Source organism: Stegostoma tigrinum, chromosome 17 (genome assembly GCF_030684315.1).
Source record: "Stegostoma tigrinum isolate sSteTig4 chromosome 17, sSteTig4.hap1, whole genome shotgun sequence".
Lineage (NCBI taxonomy): Eukaryota > Metazoa > Chordata > Chondrichthyes > Orectolobiformes > Stegostomatidae > Stegostoma > Stegostoma tigrinum.
The window spans coordinates 62,922,260-62,938,673 of NC_081370.1; the positions used below are offsets into that span (position 1 = coordinate 62,922,260).

General features: G+C 48.9%; 1 protein-coding gene across 1 annotated transcript in view; it reads left to right on the forward strand.

Moving 5' to 3' along the window:
• The first annotated feature begins 13,922 nt into the window (after nucleotides 1-13,922).
• LOC125459211 (src substrate protein p85-like) overlaps nucleotides 13,923-16,414 on the forward strand; it is a 98,722-nt gene continuing 96,230 nt past the window's right edge. Inside the window, 1 exon segment of the mRNA XM_059651847.1 lies at nucleotides 13,923-14,167. The gene's annotated coding sequence lies outside the window, so the exon portion shown is untranslated.

Sequence of the window (16,414 nt, forward strand, 5' to 3'; positions counted from 1 at the left end):
GAATAGAAATGGAGCACTCATGGTAAACTGTATTTTTATGTCTTCTTTTCAAGTAGCAAGGCAACTCACTACTTGACTCTGATACACAGAGATCATACCTAACCATCATCTTAGCCTGTCCTTTGACTTCAGGAATGACCTGCTTCCACGTAGATAGATAACAAGGCCAATGCACAATCTATCGACTTTGCCACAGGCAGCACACTGGGTGCTAAGAGGGTGAGGAACATTGGTCATTTGGAGATTTGTGCACGAGAGCAATATTATTTTTTTGAGGGCAGCTCTTGAGATTTCTCAAGTGCTGCTGTATAAAATTCAGTGGTTCCTTTTCCACTCGCTCAGATTCATTAGGTGATTCAGCCACCTAACAAATACAGAAATCTATTCTTTATATAAAGAGGAGTTGAATGTGAAAGTAAGGACTGCTGGAGATCTGAAACAAGCATGTGCCAACAGCATGCCAGCGCTTAGGAATCCTGCAGTAACTCACCTGACTCCTCAAAACCAGTCCACTGTCTACAAGGCATAGGTCAGGAGTGTGATGGAATACTCTCCACTTGCCTGGATGGGTGCAGCCCCAGCACCCCTCAAGCCTGACACTATCCAGGACAAAGCAGCCCCCGCTTTATTAGTACCACGTCTACTCCCTCTGCTGCTGATGCTCAGTGCATGCTATCTACGTGATACTTTTCAGAAATTTGCCAAGAGTTTTTAGCACCTTCTAAGCTCACACCTGTCTAGAAGAGTAAAGGCAGTCAATACATAGGAACACCACCGCCTGCAAGTTCTCCTTCAGTCACTCCCTGTTCCAACTTGGAAAGATATTGCTGTTCTTTCACTGTCACTGTTTTAATATCCTGGAATTCCTTCCTTCAGGGCATTGTGGGTCTGCTTATACCAGATGGACTGCAGCAGTTCAAAAAGGTAACTCCCTACCACCTTCTCAAGGGAAACTTGGGATAGGCAATGAATGCTGGCTACTGCTGCCAGTGACACCCACGTGCCAGGAATGAATGACGGTGCCTTTAGCCGTCCTAAAGTGAGATTCTGAAATTTCCTTCCTGATCGGGGATGGGCCATAAGATGTGAGAGTAGAATTTGACTATTCAGCCGATTGAGTCTATTCTACCAGTCGATCATAGTTGATATCAAAGTGTGAAGCTGGATGAACACAGCAGGCCAAGCAGCATCTCAGGAGCACATTTGTTGTCTTGGATTCTCCAGCATCTGCTGTTCCTATTATCACTGATCATAGTTGATATGTTTTGTTACGGATCAGATCAGACTCCTTTAAAATATTTTAAGGTCGTGTAGACCCTAGCTTTTTTTTAAAAGGTTGATGTGAAGTGCCATGTCCCAGATGTGATGCAACTGGTCAAACTAGTTGACATTAAGCAAAGCAATGTATTTAAACAGTACAATTAAAATACAAACAAGAGAGCAATTTACAATAACATAATGGAGATAGTTCCTGTTAGTAATAATCTGTTCAAATATAGGAGCATCTCATAACCATAACCCTTGGCAAAAAGCCAATTTTGAAATGCATTCTTACATTGCAGTTCTTCAAGGCAGGAGGAAAATGCATTGAGAAGGTCCAGAGAGGAAAAATAGGTATTCACTGAAACTCCCAACTCCTTTGAGACCACAAAAGCTTCTGCTGCTTCAAGCTAAAAAGAAATGTACAAAGCCAGGTCTGAGAGCTGGCCACACCTTTGTTGTTTCTGTTGTTCCAACTTTTTAAAACAAAACCCAAGGCCCCAGAAGCTGTTTACTTAATCATTGTCAGTAGCCAGTTCTGTACCTTTACCTTAGAAGCTGCCTTCAAAAGAAAAAGAACAAAATAACTGTCTCAGTTTCCCACCCTAATTCTGCATTTTCTCTGTAACACTTCACCCCTTTACTAATCAAATACCTGTCTGCTTCTGTCTCAATACACTTAATGACTGGGCCTCTGCAGCAATGAATACCAGATTCACCATCCTCTGTTTTCCTTGGAATGTCGGCGGCTGAGGGGGGTGACCTTAAAGTTTGTAAAATCATGAGGGGCATAGATAGGGTGAATAGCCTAGAACTTTTTCTCAGGGTAGGGGATCCCAAAACTAGAGGGAATAAGTTTAACGTGAGAAGGGAAGGATAAAAGGACCTAAGGGACAACTTTTTCAGCCAGTGGGTGGTGCGTGTATGGAATGAGCTGCCAGAGGAAGTGGTGGAAGCTTGTATAATTATAACATTAAAATGACTCCCAGATGGGTACATGCATAGAAAAGGGTTTAGAGGGGCATGAGTCAAATGCTGGCAAAGGGGACTAGATTAATTTTGGATGTCTGACTGGTATGAATGAGTTGGACCAAAGCATTTGTTTCTGTGCTGTAAAATTGAATGACTCTGGCTGAAGAAATCTGTCCTCCTCTCAGTTCTGAAGGGTCATCCTTTCACCCTGACTCTCTGGCCTCAAGTCTTAGTCCCTCTCGTGGAAACATCTCTACATCCACTCTATCCAGGCCTCTCGGTGTTCTGTAAGTTTCAATTAGATCCTCCCTCAATCTTCTAAATTCCATTGAGCACAGACCCAGAGTCCTCAACTGCTCTTCATATGACAGGCCTTTCATCCCTGGGATCGTTCTTGAAAACATCCTCCCTTAGATACGGGGCCAAAAACTGTTCACAATACTCTAAACGCAGTCTGACCAGAACCTTCTACGACTTCAGCAGTAAATTACATTGACCTTCATGCTTCTTTAACACCATCTGGTGCTGAAGGCGTTTTTGGATTCAACCTGTAAAAACACTTGACCTGTACTGTCATTTTCTCCCTGCTGCTCTCAGCATTGTCCAGGAAATGAGTCAGGTCCCAGACCGACAATCAGGTCAAATCGAAGGCTGTCAGCCTCATTGAGATATTTAAAATGTAAAGTTGCTTCCTCAGGGTGGGTGGGAGATGATGGGCTTGGTTGTCTGTCCAATGTCCCAACTGAGAGAAAAGGAGTTGGATTGCTGAAGCCAATTACCTGATGTGCTCAGAAATATGACTTGTTTTAACTGCTCAATCCAGGCATTCACGTTAATATTTCCCCAAGCCCCACGTAGCACCCAATCACAAGCCCACTCCTCTCCCCTGGTCAGCAGAATTAATTTTACAATCTGTAGAAAACTGATCATGGGGAATATTTCCTTTCTCTTAGTATTTTACATTGAATGTGTATGTAAACCCATGTATATGTTAGTTCTTTTTAATATCAATGGTGCATGTGGGAAATAGACTATACAAGGTTTGATGTTTATCAGAAGAAATGTTAACTTGAAGGGACACTTCTGAAGGAGTATGGTCAGATTAAAGTCTTTTAAAAACATGTGTAATTCTCCTTATTCACACATAAAACATATACAATGCTCCTTATTCACATGTGTTAAGAACTAATTTAAAACTCTTAATCACTTGCTCTTTGCCGGCAGGAGGGGGAAAGGATTTAGAAAGTCATCTCACTGCAGTCTCTGGTGAGCATTCCATATTGTAAACAGTTACACTAATGAGTTGCTTAAAATGAAATCCCATGACATTTCAGTCGGATTTGCTTTCTAAGGGCTGAACTGTCTTTGTGTTCTCCAGTAGTATGTCCTTAAAAGAAAGCCATAGACGAACCCTTCCTGAAGCCATATTGTCTACTTGTATATGTATTCTTTACATTAACCCTGCTCTTCAATTCCCTTTATTTGAGTCACTTTCTCGGTGTGACCGATTGTGTAGATCCCTTTATGTCCATTTTCATAATTTTTTTGAAAGTTAGATGTGAGTTTTTTTGTTTCCAATGTTTTGAGTAGTATATGTGGAAATTACCTTTTTACTATGTCACAGCAAATCTCCTGGTTAGATATGACTGGAGCAAGGTCTCTGTTGAATGACTTAATCTTGCATCCCTTTTACTATTGATCTTCAATATATCGTAAAAATGCTTGATTAAAACACTTAGATTCTTGTAGCTTCAGTATAATTCAGTATCACTGTGATGATTGCATAGATTAATACATTTCTGTTCAATGCTAAGTCTGCCCTTCAATTTCAGTGCTGAAAACTCTGTATTCTGTTCTTAAAATGAAATTTCTGTTCAGCTAATGCTTAGCACCTTAACATCTCAGAATTAACAGTTTTCCAGGTATGAGAAAATTCAGCTCTGAGAGTAGATTTAAGTAGTCAGCATTGCTCCCCCTGGAGAGAGAAAGGGAAAGAGGAGAACTTTGATATGATTAGATTAGATTCCCTATAGTGCGGAAACAGGCCCTTCAGCCCAACAAGTCCACACGACCCTTTGGAGCATCCCATCCAGACCCATCCCCCATAGCCCACACACCCCTGAACACTACAGGCAATTTAACATGGCCGATCCACCTAGACTGCACATCTTTAGACTGTGGGAGGAAACTCACGCAGACACGGGGAGAATGTGCAAACTCCACACAGACAGTTATCTGAGACTGGAATCGAACCTGGGTCCCTGGCGCTGTGAGGCTGCAGTGCTAACCACTGAGACACCACTGATTAGGTATTTCAAAATTAGGAGGGAATCCACAGAGCAGATAGGGTGAAGCTCTTTCTACTTATGAAAGAAACAAGAACAAATGCACAGATTTGATCTAATGCGCAAATAAAGCAAGGATGATGGGAGAAAAAAAAGTACAGTGAGTTATTAGGGCCTGGAATGCAATGCCTGAAAATGTAGTGGAGACAGATTCAATTGAGGCATTCAAGGGGGTCATTGGATGTTCAATGGAAAGACAGAGCTGAGGGGTGACCTGCTAGAGGTCTACAAAATTGTAAGAGACATAGAGGTGGATAGTCAGAGGCTTTTTCCCAGGGTGGAGTAGGTCAACTAAAAGAGGGCATGGGTTCAAGACAAGAGGGGAAAGATTAGGGGACAAGTGAAATTTTCTCACACAGAGGGTAATGGGTGCCAGTCAAGGTGGTGGAAGCAGGCAAGTTAGCAGCATTTAAGGTGTAGCTTGATAGTCACATGATGAAGACATGAGCAGAGGGACAGAAACCGTGCATGGGCAATACGTAGCAGGTTAAATAAGGATTATGAATCAGTGCAGGCTTGGTGAGCTGAAGACCCTGTTCCTGTGTCTTTCTGAATGGTTAGCTTGTCTTGTATTCAGCTCTAACATTTTGTAATGGAGGACCATTGGATAATAGAACAGTTACTACACAGAAGGAGATCATTTGGCCCATTCAGACTATGATATCTCCCTGCAAGCCCAATCCGGCGCTTACCATTAGCCCTCCCTTTCACTGTAGCTCTGCAACATTTTACCTTTAAATATTGAATAAATTCTCTTGTGAAAGCTCTGTTTGAATCCGTCCTTCAGGCAGTGATTTCTAGATTATAACCACTTACCACGTAAATATGTCTTTACTCATGTCACCTCGGATTTGTGACCCTCCCACCAATAGCAACTATTTCTGTACATCCACTTTATTTATTTATCTCCTGATTTTGAATATTTCTGTCAAATCTCCTCTCAGTCTTCTCAGCTGTTGTAAATCTCAAGACTCTGGTATATGCCATCCGTATTCCCACTACCAACTTCTTCAGACACTCCATAATCCACACAATTACTCCAAAGCCCATTTCACAACTGGGAATTGAAACATGGAGCAGGTGAAATCCCAATCTTTGCCAAAATGCCTGAAGTTAGCACCTGCGAACAGGCAGATCAAAAGTTTCATCTATTAATCATTTTGGTGCAATTCATCATTGTTTTCCTATTTTGTACATACCTTTAAGTAAGCTAAATAACTCAGCAATAGCCCTTTCCCTGTTCTATGACAAGTCTGTATTGAATTTCTATTCTGGTATGATGTGGTTTTCTATATTGCGCTGGTTTGTATATCATACTGAGAATTTGCTGTGTGAGTAATTCCTTCATTTATTCCAGGCCAATGTATTGCTTATACAAATCCACAATGTGTTTCTTTTTAAACATTTTTTGTGTCATAAATCCTTTTTTATGAACTATTTGTTGACTATTTTTAGGAAAGTTAATTAATGTTAGTTCCCTTCTAGTGGAGGAGCAATTTCTGTGCCTGGAGAGCAACCTTACATCACACCTGAAAGGTGCCCTCTCCTGTTCTCTCCTCTGATCCTAAATGACCTGCTGAGTACTTCCAGTAGTTGCTTTTTGTTTCATGTTTTACTTGTGGAGACTCCTTTATCATTTGTTTCTTCAAAGACCTCAATTTTTTTTTGCCTTTCAAGATTATATCTTGCTAATGCAGAAAGTCTCAGGATTTTGCATTGATTTTGAACAGTTCCAACACTCTTTGGCTCAAAATGATTTGGCAAAAATTACTGGAAGGGTGAACTGATCATGACAGGCCATGGATAATTGGCACCTGGAACCTTAGTAAAGGGCAGGACCAACAATCTATTTCCTTAACTTTATGGGATTTATGGATGATGTTGAGATGCAAGTGTGGGACTGGGGTGGACAAGGTCAGAAAGCACACAACACTAGGTATAGCCCAACAGGTTTATTTGAAACCACAAGCTTTCAGAATCTTTTCCTCCTTCAGGTGTCAATTACAGAGATACCACCCTGTGAAAGTTCCCCTGGACCAGAAATTTGATTGACATTGAATAAACAATCAAGAGCAGCAAAGAATGACCAAAAATAAAGGGGAAAATTAGAGAATTTTCAGGGACGTGATGGCCTAATGGTATTATCGCTGGACCGTTAATCCAGAAACCCAGACAATGTTCTGGGAACCTGGATTCAACTCCTGCCATAGCAAATAGTGGAATTTGAATTCAATAAATATCTGGAATTTAGAGCCTAATGATGGCCGTGAATCCATTGTCGATTGTTAGAAAAACCCATCTGGTTCACTAATGTCCTTTAGGGAAAGAAACTGCCATCCTTACCTGGTCTGGCCTACATGTGACTCCAGACCCACAGTAATGTGGTTGATTCTTAACTGCTGCCCTAGCCAGTGACATCCTCATCCCGTGAATGAATAAAGAAAAAAAAATGAGAAATGTAAAATGCTTAAGAATTTCTATAAACACTTAAAGAAGAGAAGAGTTAATAATACTGGTCCTATAGAAAACCAGACTGGAGAATAAATAAAGGAATTAACAAAAAATGGTAGATGAATTGATTCGATAATTTTCATAAGTGTTCAGAATAAAGGATACAAGTAACATCCCAGAAATAGCTTAAAATGAAGAAGTGGAAGAGAGGAAAGAACTCACAATCACAATCACCAGAGAAGTGGAACTAAGTTGTTGGATCTGTAGGTTGACAAATCCCAGGGTTCTGATAGACTTCATCCCAAGGTCTTATAATAAGTGGCAAGAGAGATTGTTGAAGGGCTGGCTTTAGTTTTCCTGAACTCCCTTGACCAAAGAACAGTCATATTCATTTCAAAAATAACGAAAGTAACTACTTTATTCAAAGACGGGGGATACAGAAAGCAGGAACCCAACTAGCTTAACCTCTGTCATTGGGAAAATATTAGAATATACAGTTAAAGATGTTTTAACTTTTCTAAAATTTGGAGTAATCAGCCAGAGACAATGATGGTTTGTGAAGGGGAAATTGTGTTTAACCGATTTATTGCAATTTTTCAAGGAGGTAAATCATCTCTGTGGATAATTGGGAACCAGCTGACATTTTGTTCTTAGATATCCAGAGGAATTTTATAAAGTGCCACATTAAAGGTTATTGTTGAAAATAAAAACTCATTGCTGTAATATATTGACATGGATAAAATAACAGTTGGCTAATACTAAACCCTGTGGCTATGACTGGGCTATTTTCTGGTTGGCAAGATGTAACAAATGGTGTCCAACAGCCACTAATGTTGGTGCCTCAACTTTTCACAGTTTAGATAAATGAAATAGGATGTAGTGAGGAAAGGACTGATTTGTTTATGACACAAAGGTAGGTAGGAAATTAACTTGTGATGAGGACACAGGGAAACTGCAAATGGACATAGAGTGAGTGGGCAAAGATCTGGCAAACGGAGTATAAATGTGAGAAAATGTGAAATTGTTTATTTTGTAGGAAGAATAAAAAAACCTATTATCTAAATAGAGACATTGCAGAGCTCTGAGATGCAGAAGAATCAGGGTGTTCTCATGCATGGAGCACAGAATGTTATGCAGGTACAGCAAGTAATCAAGAAAGCTAACAGACTGTGATAGTTTATTATAAAGGGAATTGAATACAAACATATGGACGTTACGCTTCAGTTATACAGGCACTGGTGAGACCACATTGGAGAACTGCACACAATATCAATCACTTTGTTTAAGGAAGGATGTGACTATATTGGAAGCATTTCAAGGAAGGTTAACTGGACTGATAGCTGGAATGACATTGTCAGGTAGATCCCAGTGTTGTAACAGTACTGGAACAGCTTGGCTCGGGGAGCGGCAAGTTCTGGAGCACAAGTCTTCAGTGCTATTGCTGGAATGTTGTCAGGCCCCACAGCCTTTGAAGTATCCAGTGTCTCCAACCATTTCTTGATGTCACGTGGAGTGCATCAAATTGGCTGAAGACTGGTTTCTGTGAAGCTGGAGGCCAAGATGGATCATCCATTCAACACTTCTGGCTGAAATTGCTGTGAAAGCTTCAGCCTTATCTTTTGCACTGATGTGCTGGGCACTCCCCATCATTGAGGATGGGGATATTTGTGGAGCCTCCTCCTCCAGTGAGTTGTTTAATTGTCCACCACCATTCATGACTGGATGTGGCAAGACTGCAGAGCTTAGATCTGATCTGTTGGTTGAGGGATCACTTAGCTCTTATCGCTTGCTGCTTTCACTGTTTGGTGTGTAAATAGGTCTGTTTGGTGGCTTCACCAGGATGGCACCTCATCATCAGGTATCCCTGGTGTTGCTCCTGGCATGCCCTCCTGCACTCTCCAGTGAACTTGCAGTTTTCTTAACCCGATTCACTTTATTGTAGAAAGTTATTAATGTGCAGATCCAGTCAGTTCTTAAAAATAACGAGGAAGATAATGGCAATATGTCACTTAAGCAAATGAGCAGCATAAGTGTAATTCCTACCATATCTTGTACCTCTTTGAAATATCTAGCCTATTCTTACGATGAGAGATATTTTCAGCAGGATTTTATCCAAGCTTCTAACGAGCCATTAGTGAAACTGTAATAAAGGGTTCAACACACATGTAAATAATTTAGATTTTCAGCTGATATTTTTTCTTCTTTTGCGGTAATCTAATCGTGTAGCACTGCACACAGATTTGTGGATACAGAAGGATCTTTCTGGTGATTCCCATAAACCAATCACCTATTGTAGTGACAAAGCAATGTTCATTCCCAAAATTTACACAAGGAGTAGTTAAATGTTTGTGGTTCAACATCAAGACTACCAGTAAACTCCTGAGTGACTGGAATGAATCATAACAGTCTTACAGATAACTCCAATTTAAGAAAACTATATTTCTAGTCATTATCTAAAAGTGTTTACAACCTCACATTTATTTCTGCTTTTCCAACATTACAATATTGACTACTTTTAAGCCTTTTTATTTTTGTGTTTATAAAAACTGATCTGTAATGTGTTTTTTTAAAGAATGGCTATTTATCCAGGATGGATGGATGGATGATTTATCAGCAAGGAATTTAAAAGTAGAGGGCATAGGTTTAAGGTGAGAGGGGAGAAGATTTAAAAGGATATGAGGGGCAACTTGTTCCACACAGAGAGTGGTGAGTGTATGGAATGAACTGCCAGAGGAGGTGGTAGAGGCTGAAACATTTACAACATTTGGATAAGTACGTGCATAGGAAAGGTTTAGGGGAATGTGGGCCAAGTGCAGGCAAATGGACTAGTTCAATTTGGGGAAACCTGGTCAGCATTGGCAAATTGGATCGAAGGGTTTGTTTCCATGCTGTGCAACTCTATAAAAGTATTTGGGGCAAGTTATTAGGTCCTTTATAAACTTAAATGTTTGTAAAATTAATAAAATAGATACACCTGAACATTTTGGCTAAAGAGCCTCAATGAAACATGGGTCTGTGCACCCAGGAACACACACACAGCTACAGGCACCGTGGCTTCCCCTGTCTGACAGTAACATTTTTCAATTTCACTCAGTAATGTCAATACAGCCTCAGGCAATCCTACCATCCATCTCTGTCACTCTATCTCTTGCCCACCTCTTCCTCCCCTGCAACCACTTTCTCTTCCTCCCCCTCCTTTCTTTACCCACCTCCCAGCTTTTCTCCTCCAACCCCTCCCTCTCTCTCCCCCTAACCCTCCACGTCCCTCTCTCTCTACACCTCCTCCCCTTCTCTCAGCCCATCCCCAACTCTTCCGACTCTTTTCTACCCCCACCCCCAAATGCAACCCACCCCCTCCCTTCTCTCCCCGCTCCCCATCCCTCTCCCCACACCCTCCCACCCTTTCTCCTCGTCTATCCCCCAACCCCTCCCCCCGCCTCCCTCTCTCCACTCCCCCTCCACCCACCTCACCCCCACCCTCACCCCCTCTGCCCCATCCCCCATTCCCCCTCCCCCACATCCCCCAACCTCACCCCCTCCCCCCTCACCCTTCTCCCCCATCCCCTCTCCCCCCTACCCCCTCACCCTTCTCCCCCATCCCCATCCCCCCCACCCTCACCCCACCCCCATCCCCTCACCCCACCCCCATCCCCTCACCCCACCCCCATCCCCTCACCCCACCCCATCCCCCCTCTCCCCCACCCTCACCCCTCATCCCCCAACCTCACCCCCATCCCCCCATCCTCACCCCCATCCCCTCTCCCCCCCATCCCCTCACACCCACTCCCCCCCTCCCTCCCCCCCTCACCCCCTTCTCCCCCCCCTCACCCCCTTCTCCCCCATCCCCTTCTCCCCCACCCCCTCACCCTTCTCCCCATCCCCAACCCCCTCCCCCCCATTCCCCCACCCTCACCCCCCATTCCCCACCCTCACCCCCCATTCCCCCATCCTCACCCCCATCCCCTCTCCCCCCCATCCCCTCACACCCACTCCCTCCCTCCCCCCCCCCCCTCACCCCCTTCTCCCCCACCCCCTCACCCCCTTCTCCCCCCCCTCACCCCCTTCTCCCCCCCCCACCCCCTTCTCCCCCCCCTCACCCCCATCCCCTTCTCCCCCACCCCCTCACCCTTCTCCCCCATCCCCAACCCCCCTCCCCCCCATTCCCCCACCCTCACCCCCTCCCCCACCTCCATTCCTCCACCCTCACCCCCTCCCCCCACCCTCTCCCCCCACCCTCACCCCCTCCCCCCACCCTCACACCCTCCCCCCACCCCCCATTCCCCCACCCTCACCCCCTCCCCCCATTCCCCCACCCTCACCCCCTCCCCCCACCCTCACCCCCTCCCCCCATTCCCCCACCCTCACCCCCTCCCCCCACCCCCCATTCCCCCACCCTCACCCCCTCCCCATTCCCCCACCCCCTCCCCATTCCCCCACCCTCACCCCCTCCCCCCATTCCCCCACCCTCACCCCCTCCCCCCACCCCCCATTCCCCCACCCTCACCCCCCATTCCCCCATCCTCACCCCCATCCCCTCTCCCCCCCATCCCCTCACACCCACTCCCTCCCTCCCCCCCTCCCTCACCCCCTTCTCCCCCACCCCCTTCTCCCCCCCCTCACCCCCTTCTCCCCCCCTCACCCCCTTCTCCCCCCCCTCACCCCCTTCTCCCCCCCCTCACCCCCTTCTCCCCCATCCCCTTCTCCCCCATCCCCTTCTCCCCCACCCCCTCACCCTTCTCCCCATCCCCAACCCCCTCCCCCCCATTCCCCCACCCTCACCCCCCATTCCCCCACCCTCACCCCCTCCCCCACCTCCATTCCTCCACCCTCACCCCCTCCCCCCACCCTCACCCCCCATTCCCCCCACCCTCACCCCCTCCCCCCACCCCCCATTCCCCCACCCTCACCCCCCATTCCCCCACCCTCACCCCCTCCCCCCACCCCCCATTCCCCCACCCTCACCCCCTCCCCCCACCCCCCATTCCCCCACCCTCACCCCCTCCCCCCATTCCCCCACCCTCACCCCCTCCCCCCATTCCCCCACCCTCACCCCCTCCCCCCATTCCCCCACCCCCTCCCCATTCCCCCACCCTCACCCCCTCCCCCCATTCCCCCACCCTCACCCCCTCCCCCCACCCCCCATTCCCCCACCCCCCATTCCCCCACCCCCCATTCCCCCACCCCCCATTCCCCCACCCTCACCCCCTCCCCATTCCCCCACCCCCTCCCCATTCCCCCACCCTCACCCCCTCCCCATTCCCCCACCCTCACCCCCTCCCCCCATACCCCCACCCTCACCCCCTCCCCCCATACCCCCACCCTCACCCCCTCCCCCCATTCCCCCACCCCCTCCCCATTCCCCCACCCCCTCCCCATTCCCCCACCCTCACCCCCTCCCCATTCCCCCACCCCCTCCCCATTCCCCCACCCCCTCCCCCCATTCCCCCACCCTCACCCCCTCCCCCCACCCCCCATTCCCCCACCCCCTCCCCATTCCCCCACCCCCTCCCCATTCCCCCACCCCCTCCCCATTCCCTCACCCCCTCCCCCTCCCCATTCCCCCACCCTCACCCCCTCCCCCCATTCCCCCACCCTCACCCCCTCCCCCCATTCCCCCACCCTCACCCCCTCCCCCCACCCCCTCCCCATTCCCCCACCCTCACCCCCTCCCCATTCCCCCACCCTCACCCCCTCCCCATTCCCCCACCCCCTCCCCATTCCCCCACCCCCTCCCCATTCCCCCACCCCCTCCCCATTCCCCCACCCTCACCCCCTCCCCATTCCCCCACCCTCACCCCCTCCCCATTCCCCCACCCTCACCCCCTCCCCCACCTCCATTCCTCCACCCCCCATTCCTCCACCCTCACCCCCTCACCCTCCCGTCCCCCCCACCCTCTCCCTCCCGTCACCCCCTCCCCCCCACCCTCACCCCCCCCTTCCCCCCCCCACCCTCACCCCCCCCTTCCCCCCCCCACCCTCACCCCCCCTTCCTCCCACCACCCTCACCCCCCCTTCCTCCCACCACCCTCACCCCCCCTTCCTCACCCCCCGTCCCCCCCACCCTCACCCCAACCACCCTCCGCCCCCGTCCGCCCCCCACCCTCACCCCCCCCGTCCGCCCCCCAACCCCCCCGTCCCTCACCCCCACCCCCCCGTCCCCCTCCCCCACCCCCCCGTCCCCCACCCTCACCCCCACCCCCCCGTCCCCCACCCTCACCCCCACCACCCTCACCCCAACCCCCGTCCCCCACCCTCACCCCCACCCCCCTCACCCCAACCCCCGTCCCCCACCCTCACCCCCACCCCCCTCACCCCAACCCCCGTCCCCCCGACCCCCCCCCCACCGCCCCGTCCCCCCCCCCACCGCCCCGTCCCCCCCGTCCCCCCACCCACCGCCCCGTCCCCACCGCCCCGTCCCCCCACCCACCGCCCCGACCCCCCCTCACCCCAACCCCCGTCCCCCACCCTCACCCCCACCCCCCTCACCCCAACCCCCGTCCCCCCCGTCCCCCCACCCACCGCCCCGTCCCCCCCCCACCGCCCCGTCCCCCCGTCCCCCCCGCCCCGTCCCCCCGTCCCCCCCGCCCCGTCCCCCCGGTCCCCCCACCCACCGCCCCGTCCCCCCCGTCCCACCGCCCCGTCCCCACCGCCCCGCCCCGACCCCCCACCCACCGCCCCGACCCCCCACCCACCGCCCCGACCCCCCACCCACCGCCCCGACCGCTTTTCTCTCCCTCCCTTCCTTCCCCCCACTCACTCCCTTCATTCATTCATTCATTAGGCTCGGAGCCAGGCTGAGGACAGTGTGTCCCATCGGGAAGGGAGAGAGGAGGAGCCTGAGCCTGAGCCTGAGCCTGGGTTACATGTTTAAACAGATCCATCGGGGGGAAATGGAAAAGCGGGATCTGGAACCCAGGAGCACGAACAAGGGGCTTGTGGCTGGTTCAGGATCCTGAGGGATATTGACAAAAGCCTGGGATGGAACAGCTGATCCCAGGCACGTGATCAGTGCAGGAAGTGTGTGTGAATCAGAGACGGAAACTGTGAGCTCAGGATTCAGCAAAAAGAGAGGAGGGAATTCACAGGAGCACGGGGAATAGAGAGAGCGAGCCATTCGGCAAACCCCAGCTTCCTGCAAGGTGAGTGATTGCACAGAGCCCCTGGTTCAGAGACAGGGGCATTACCCTCTCTGCAGCTCCTGTCTCTCTCTCATTGCTGCATTCCTTGAGTCAGGAGCTGATGGGAGATTCCTGCTTCCTGAACTTGGTCTTTATTCTAAAATTTCTGTCTGGCTTTCAGATTTCCTGTAAGTGGGAGCGGGCTGTTGTGAGCCCAGGGCTACTGCATCGGGTGGTGGGTCTCTGTGGTGCCCGGGGGGTGTTGTCCCTCTCTCCTCCAGTGTGTCTCTCCAGCTGCTTTGTCTTGTGTCTGTCTCAATGTGGCCAGCGCAGCCCCGTCCCTTCCTCTTCCTGAAAGGAGAAGTTGCAAGCTGGGGAGATTTGTAGGGGGATGTTTGGGGGCGCGGGGATCAGACTGGGGTGGGGCGGGGCGGGGTCTGCCTCCGGCTGCGAGTGAGGCCAGCACCGCTCCCTTTCTCTGTATGCCTTCCCTGAGGCTTCACTTTATCTTTTTATAAAGTTCAAATGTTCGGGGATTATATTTTTTATTGGAACAGAATAACCTTTGAAAAGTAACCGTCCCAATGAGGTAGAGAAATAAAGCTGCTGTGGAGTTCCTACGTGTTGTAGTTTACTGTGAATAGGGCTGTTTTAACCCAAGGTCAGATCAATAATAGTAGATTTCTCTTTCTCTTGTTCCCGTAGAAATCCGATAGCAAGCCCCATCTCCACCTGTTAAAGCTGTAGACATTCCCAGTCCCATCTCCCTGAAAACCGTAAATGTTTATAATCTCAGTGAAAGGGCTGGGCTTCAGATGAATTTCTTCCTTTTTTTGTGACCTCCCAGCACAGTTTTTCTTTATGTGAACAACAGTAAACATGGGAACGTGCAAGTGTTACACATTGAGGTATCACGGGGAGTATAATGTTACTTGATGTTAAAACTGATGCTGTAACTTTTTTCCCAGTCTTCACGCTGTGAATCGCGGTTAGATTAAAGAAACTGTGTCTGTAGCAAACGTTGCCAGAAGTTGAAGTGCATTTATATAGTACCTTCGCAAACAATGGCCACTTTTCAGAAATGTTTACTCACTGCCGATCTGTTTGCACATAGCAAGATTTCACAAAGAATTAACATTGTGCTTTTGATGATAAGTAAAATTCTGGCAAGGACAGCAGAAGAATTCCCTTGATCTTTGAAAAGGGTTCTCTGATGTTTTATATTCAGTTAAGGGGCAACAGAACGTCTGAAATTGAACGTCTCCTTAGTGAGGAACTAAAACAAGTTGTTGGAAAAGCTCAGCAGGCCTGGCAGCATCTGTGGAGTAGAAAACAGAGTTAACGTGTCGGGTCCGGTGACCCTTCCTCAGAAGCGTCTCCTTAGACAGGGCTGACCTGAGTTTCAACCTCCTCCTGGGGCAGTGGGGTTGCACTCACAGGGTCAATGATTAAAACTAAGGACTATCCCTCAGTTTGTTATCATTCCTTCCTCGCTCTGGACAGGGTGCATGGAATGCTGTCTTGTGGATAGGGACCATGTGTGGAAGGGAGTCCATTTCACCTGCGAGTTTGAAATCAGTAAGGGAACGATGCCGTGAGTTTTAACTGAGGATTTGGGAAGAAATCTGGTTCAAACTTCAGGATGGACAGTAAATGACAATCTCGCAGGTGTCGCCTGGACTTTGTGAATAAACCGGAGGTGTTTTTGTTCAGCTGTCATTGCTGAAATTGCACTGAGTAGGTGAAAACTGATCTTTAGCTGTAATTTCAGTCAGCAGTGGCCAATTATACAATACAGAAGAGGCCCTTCAGGCCATCGGGGTTGTACTGCAAATGCTGCATTAAATGTCCCCTAGTCCCACAGAGCCCATAGCCTTGTTATGGCATTTCAAGTGCTCATCCAAATGCTCTTTGAAGGCTTCCTGTCTCAAGCGCTCTCCCAGGTAGTGCATTCCAGACCCTGCCACCTCTGGGTGAAAAAAATACTTTCTCAAAGCCTCTGCTTTTCACTTTGAGATTACACCCCTTGTTACTGACACTTCGCCTAAAGGGAGCAGCTGCTTTCCTTTCACCCTGTGCATGTCCCTCAAAATCTTATACACCTCTCTCTGCTCCCAGTAAATAGTAAACTTCCCCTTTCATTGAGATGAAGTGTTACATTAAGAAGCTAACTAGTAATTTTAGATCCGTGCTAATAAGCACATAATTAATGTGAATCTCTGATCCGAGAGAAATGAGTCACTCAGTAGCATTTGATCTTCAAATTAA